This window comes from Myotis brandtii, unplaced genomic scaffold (genome assembly GCF_000412655.1).
Source record: "Myotis brandtii unplaced genomic scaffold, ASM41265v1 scaffold181, whole genome shotgun sequence".
Classification (NCBI taxonomy): Eukaryota; Metazoa; Chordata; class Mammalia; order Chiroptera; family Vespertilionidae; genus Myotis; species Myotis brandtii.
In genome coordinates, this window is record NW_005356712.1 from 3,673,153 (window position 1) to 3,680,310 (window position 7,158).

Sequence of the window (7,158 nt, forward strand, 5' to 3'; positions counted from 1 at the left end):
GTGATCAGATTAGTCAGGACTTTCCTGCTCCGACCAAAGGAACCAATTAGATGATCTAATGGGAACCTTTTCTGTCATCGGAAATGGTAGGATGCTGTGAAGCCGCCCACTATTATGCCCCTTGATGATGATAACGTCTCCTTCCAAGGTCATATAACCAAGTGCAAGAAATCCCCTTGACAGCCTAGGTGTTAGTGGCCCTGCACCCATTTTGCTGTTGGGTAGACTGAGGCAGAGCCCTGTCCAGGGACCCGTGGGAAGCAGGGGTTTTGCTTCCCATGCTGTCAATCTGAAATTCCAGCTACAGTGGAACTCCCCACCCCATAGGTGTGTTTTGGGGAACACCAGTCTCACAAGTAATTTTGTAGGCAATTTATTTATTTATTATGTTTTTTTGTTAATTCTCACCCAAGGATATTTTCCCACTGATTTTTAGAGAGAGTGGAAGGAAGAGGGGGAGACATTGAGAAAAACATCAATGTGAGAGAGACACATCCGGGGATCCAGCCTGCAACCCAGGTACATGCCCTTGACTGGAATCGAACCCATGACCCTTCAGTCTGCAGGGCCCACGTTCTATCCACTGAGCCAAACTGGCCAGGGCTTCTGCGGTTAATTTAGAAAAATGCTTCATTTGTAGTTTTCTGTAGGATTTTCCCAAGGACATTAGCATATCAAAGCCTCTGAGAAGTCCTGCTGCCCAGGCAGCTTTTCATTGAGATTATGCAGGTATTTCCAAAACATACTTGCCCACGGAATCCTGCTTTCATGTCATCGCCGTCCCTCCCCGGCGCCCCTCTGGAAAGCCTGTGTTTGAGGCGCGTAAGGGACCTCGGCTGCCTCAGACACTTGGCAGAGAGGCCCTCACAGGAGGTGGGCTTGGGGGACGGGATAACAGGACAGCTTCTGGGGAAGCTTTTCCCCTTTAATAAATGCCCTGTGTCTGTGAATTTGAAGGCCCCCCGACCCCAAGGATGCCCTAGCCCAGTGGTCGGCAAACTCATTAGTCAACAGAGCCAAATATCAACAGTACAACGATTGACATTTCTTTTGAGAGCCAAATTTTTTAAACTTAAACTATATAGGTAGGTACATTGTTATTAACTTAATTAGGGTACTCCTAAGGCTTAGGAAGAGCCACAGTCAAGGGGCCAAAGAGCCGCATGTGGCTCGCAAGCAGCAGTTTGCCGACCACGGCCCTAGCCCACGTCGGGTCAGGCACAGTTTCAGCACTGGCATAGGTCAGTATTTGCCAGCCGGGGCACAATTGTTGCCTGGCCTTGAAGTGATGGGCATGTGCCCGCGGGTTGAACTGAGAAGGGTGCTAAGGAGGGAATGAAGTTGGAGCCGGGAAAAGAAGGAGGGGGAGCAGAGTAGGACTAAGGTTGTGAGGAGCCCGAGACAGGCCTTGAGATCACGCCAGACTGTGTCGCTGGTGTGACAGGAGCCAGACGTCGCCGACATCCAGGCAGTATGGCAGCATGGATGTCTGTGTGTCCGTGTGTCCACACGCCTCCTTCGGCAATCCTCTCAGGCAGTTCACTGGGCTCCGAAAAATGCAGCCAAGTGACATTAAGTGGAAGGAAGAGAATGGGGGAAGGCGGGACAGACTGAGAGAGAGACGGAAAAAGGAGACAGGAATAAGGCTGGTGCCAGGGCGACGAACAGAGTGTCCGATACTTGCTGTCTGGGATCCGGCCACCTGTTGGCTCTCACATATTAGGTACCTGTTTGCCTGTGGCCGGCTACAGTTTATTGAGTCCCTACTATGTGCTGCTTCCTGTGCTAAACACATTTTGTCCAAGAAGGAGCCTGAGCACATTATACCTTTTCTCCAGTGGGGAAGGCTTTTCGTCTTCAGGACAGAGTTGAAGAAACAAGAGGCCAAAGGCTAAGCAGTTGGTCCCAGTGTGCACAGCAAGTAGGGACAGAGCCGGCGTTTGAACTGGGGACTTGGTGATGCCGAAGGCTGCTCTCTTGACCCTGTGCTGTCCTGCCCGAGCCACGTGATGACCCCTTCACGCACCGGAAATTCTGTTTCTTTGTTACTAATGTTGTGGCCCCACCCCATAACAAAGAAACAGAATTTCCGGAGGATGAGGCCCAGAAATCAGGATTTAAAAAAGATGACCCCTTCCCCCCTCTGTCTTATTTTACTGAGATAGACGACCTCCACATAGGAAAGGGCATGGCCCTGGCTGGTGTTGCTCAGTGGTCGGAGCGTCGGCCCACACACTGAAGGGTCTCGGGTTTGCTTCCCAGTCAAGGGCATGTACTTGGGTTGCGGGTTCACTCCCCACCTCCGGTCACGGTGTGTGTGGGAGGCAACCAATTGATGTGTCTCTCACCTCTCTCTCTCTCTCTCTCCCCTTCTCCCTCCCTCTCATTCTCTCTGAAAAAGCAATGGAAAAGAAAGAGAAAAGGGCTGCCTCTTGTCTGTGGCTGTCCCAAATGTGTGTTCGCTGCTCTATTGTATTCCATCGTAGGAGCTTGTGGTGCCCATCCTTTCTCCCAGTGCTGGGCATGGAGGTCACTTCCAGATTTGGGCAGCCATGGCAGTGACACATTGTTCCATGTCTGTGAGTCACGTGGGTAAGTTTCTCTAGCCCGGCTCAGTGATTGAGCGTCGACCTATGAACCGGGAGGTCATGGGTCAGAGCACATGCCCGGGTCCGTGGGGGGCATGCAGGAGGCAGCCGATCAATGATTCTCTCTCATCATTGAGGTTTCTCTCTCTCTCTCCCTCTCCCTTCCTCTCTGGATCCATATGTATATAAAGAGTGCCTCTAGAAGATAGCCTGGGAGTGGGGTTGCTGGACCACAGACTGTGCGTACCTGCAGCTTTTCTAGCTGAGTGGTTGTCCGGGGCTCCTGTTCCCCCACATCCTCACCGTCATCGTCTACCATCTCCATCCCACATTGTCTGCTGTCCCCTTTCCTTTACTCACCATCATCATCTACCTCCATCCTTCACCAATCTGCCCCAAAATTTGCAAAGGCGAGTGGAAAAGGCTCAGCGTGGACCATGGCTGTGCATACGGTGGACCCCGTATTTACTGAATCAGAATCACTAAGGCAGCAGCCCAGGAGTCTGTGTCTTTCACAGCCCCCCCTAGTGGTCCAGATAATTGACCCTGCCTGGGGACCACTTGATCAAGAACCTGGACACAACTGTTTAAGTGCCAGGGTTCTCCTCTCAAACTAAACCTTAGGCAACAGGCACCATCCTATATAATAAAAGGCTAATATGCAAATCGACCAAACAGCTGAACGACCGGTCGCTATGATGTGCACTGACCACCAGGAGGCGTGTGCTCAACGAAGGAGCTGCCCCCTGGTGGTCAGTGCGCTCCCACAGGGGGAGCGCTGCTCAGCCAGAAGCCAGGCTCATGGCTGGCAAGTGTAGCGGCGGTGGTGGGAGCCTCTCCCGCCTTTGAGGCAGCACTAAGGATGTCCAACTCTTCGGCTGCCTCCTGCATGCAGGGAGCGGGTCTAAGCTGTCAGTCGGACATCCCCCAAGGGTTCCCGGAATTCGAGAGGGCACAGGTTTCTTTGTTATGGGATGGGGCCACAACATTAGTAACAAAGAAACAGAATTTCCGGAGGATGAGGCCCAGAAATCAGGATTAAAAAGATTCCCAGGTGATTCTAATGTGCAGCCAAGGTTAAGAACCACTGCCTTAGCGCCGTGGTCGGCAAACCTCGGCTCTCGAGCCACATGCGGCTCTTTGGCCCCTTGAGTGTGGCTCTTCCACAAAATACCATGTGCGGGCGCGCACGTACAGTGCGATTGAAACTTCGTGGCCCATGCGCAGAAGTCGGTATTTTGTGGAAGAGCCACACTCAAGGGGCCAAAGAGCCGCATGTGGCTCTCGAGCCGCGGTTTGCCAACCACTGCTTAGCGGATCCCTGCTGATTGCCCCCTGGGCACCTCCATGGAGTTTTGGTCCTCGGGGAAACCCACATGGAAGAACACAAGTGCAGATGAGAGGGTGCCCACGTGCAGTCACAAGACCTGGACTTCGGATCTCTGTTCCCGCATAGCAGGAGGGGAGAGGACCCACCTCCCTCGGATTTAATGAGATAATATATTTGGGAAGCACTCCGGTGCGGTGAAGGGCATTTCGGATGTGAGTTATATTTAGTTATTGATACCGCGTTTCTGCGTGTGTTACTTTCACTACATCTGCAGCCAAGCTTCCCTCCAGTGGCTACTCCGCAGAAACCGGAGAAGCACTAATGCAGTAAATCTCGAAACTCAGCCCCTCGCTCCCTTCTCCAGGCCGGGCTGGGCGGCGGTCCCCAGGGCAGCTGACCCCGAGCATAATGCAAAGACTGCGTTCCGGCGGCTATTTTAAGACGGGCAAGGAACAGGACCCCGCTCTCCCCATAAGACATGTACATCCTTCCCTGTCCTTTAATTTCCTTTTGATTAAAAAAACACACACACCAGCCTATCTGAAAAATAGTGGCGATCTCCCCTCATAGCGAGAGAGATGAGAATTAAAAAAAAAAAAAAAGACAAATATGCTTTCTGGCCCTTCAGAGTCACAGGGACCATTTAGGGCTTTTTGCTGTGAGAGTTGTGTGGGTTTTTTGGTGAGTGATGGGAGTCTGGGGACCTGATGTTAATAGACTGGCACTTGGAATTACTTGATTCTCTGGGCTGGAGAAAGGCCGGTTTCAGTTTTTCTGAAACGTGTGGTGGAGGTCACAGCCTGCACACGAGCTGATGTCTGTCGATGGCTGAAGGAGGGAGGAGAGGGGGCAGTATCTGCTTTCCTCCTGGCCCCCACGTTTCCACCCAGACACCTCCATCTTCTCTCACATCCCTCCTTTCACTCAGTCTACCTCCAAGGTGTTCACATGCCCATTCATAGCACCTAGTAGGGCAGACAGTTCCCTTTCTTGCAAACACACCCAGAGCTCCTACTGTGTGCTGGGCCCTGAGCACACCTTGCTGTGCCTGAAGCCCTGTTTTCAGCTCTGAGCCACATCAGTCTTTCTAACGGGGATTCAGCCCAAGGTTCCCCATTTCCCTCTCTCAGACCAACACAGAGAAAGACTGGGCTCAGGAGTCGGAATCCCAGCTCTGCAACTCCCCTCAGTGCCCGAAATGCCTATCACTCTCCTAGGGTCACCATGACGAAGTGTCACAAATCAGTTGGCTTAAAACAACAGCACTGCATTCTCTCCTGGTTCTGGAGGCCAGAAGTCTGACATCGGGCTCAGTAGGTGGTTCCTCCCGGGCTGGGAGGAAGACTCTGTCCCCTGCCTCCCTCCTAATTTGGGGGGGCTTCCACCCATCCCTGGGGTCCCCTGGCCTGTCGTCACATCACTTCAATCTCTGCCTCCATAGTCACATCGCCTCCCTCTCCTCTGTCTCTGTGTCTCCTCTTCTTAGAAGAACACCAGCCATTGGATTTGGGGTCCACCCTTAACCCAGGACGATCCCAGCTTGAGATTCTTAACTAATTGCACCTGCAAAGGTCCCATTTCCAAACAAGGTCACATTCTGAGGTCCCAAGTGGTCATGAATTTGGGGGGGACACTACTAAACCCACTGCAGTCCACCCCCGCCCCCCGAAATTCACCTCCATCCCACATGCAATATACACTCACCCTATCTCAACATGTGGAAGTGGAGGGCTGGACAGTGGAAAACAGGGGTGTTTATAAAACCTCCCACAGAGTATCAATTGGACAATGAAAGAAGGCTTAGCTCAGCGCCAGGCTGAGAAAGAGAGGCATGAATGAATGAGGGTAGTAGCAGCGTTTACAATGATGACGATGATGTACAACTGGGTAGATTTTCCCAAGGCACCGCTTTCTTATCACTTTCTCCCTAAAAAACCAACAAGGGATTCCCAGTCCCTGCAGAACAACGCCTGAGCTCGTTCTGCTCCTTAGTAAGGGCTTGGCAACCAGTCCTCCATCACCATTTCCTCGCGCTCCTCCTCCCGGAGCCTAACTGGCACCTGGACTCGCCCAGCCTTTTTTTTAGGTGTCCTCGCTCCTACCCATGTCCCCCACGTCGCTGAGCAGTGCCCCCCAGAAGCTTCCCCACAGTGAAGCCTGCCTCCCAGTGCGCTCACACCTGTCTCTTGGCTTTTACCGACACCCGCTGCCTCGTAGCACCGGGCCCCACGTGTGTCCCCAATGTAGGGTTTCAGAATCTTGCGGAGAGGGGCGCTTATACACGCTCAGCTCCTGTTCACGTGAGTTTATCTATTCGCGCCGCCCTGGACCAGGGCTCCTGGCAGGCAGGACGCTGCTCCTGCCCGAGGGGCCCTCGTGCCACGAGAAAAGCCCCCGGCTCTGGTCTCACAGTTCGGGCCCTTTGGCAAGAACCTTCACGTCTCTGCACCTCAGTTCCGAGGCTATAGAGTAAGGGTCACTCTATCTCCCTGGTAGGGCTCTTGGGGTGGAGGGGGCAGGTTTGAGCAAAGCAACACAGTAAAGTGCCTGGAATACCCGGGAAGCAGTCAGCAGGTTCTCGTCCACGGCTGGGGTTGCCCACTCATCGGGCACATAATGAGGGGGGGCCTTTGTAAATGTTTGTGGGTGACTGACGGGTGAGCCCTGGAGGGGAAAGGGTGCATCCTGGCATGAATTAAGGCATAAATTATTAGCCTACATAACAGCAGCAGCGGGTTAGGATGGACAGGCCTGGCGCCGATGCTCTTTAGTCCTCCAGCTTGTACGTCACGTGCCACACCCAATGAGGCCCTGCCCTGTTCACCCATGGAGGCGGCCCTGGGAGAAATCGCCCTGGTCAGGATCAGACGGGGGTCTCTCCCATCTCATATCCCCTGCCATCCTGCGAAGCCATCTGGCTGCCCACCACCCCAAAGCTCCTTCCCTGCCCCCACCCCCAGTGCACCTGGTCAAGTGGGCTTGGACCTGTCGCCCAGGGCTCCCAGGTGCCAGACATGGGACCCAGGGCTTCGGGGGAGATGGAGAGGAAAGGGGAGCGCAGAAGAGCCTTGAATGTTTCCGAAGTACCGCTCTGTGTAAGGACCCCCTCGCCCCCCAACCTTACGGGCCATCTGGGGAGCGGGGCAGGGCAGCTGAGACACACAGTCAAGGAAGGCAGCACCAACAGACGTAAATGGAGCCACAATTTCTTCTGTTCCTCTGGGCTCGGTAATTGCCCAG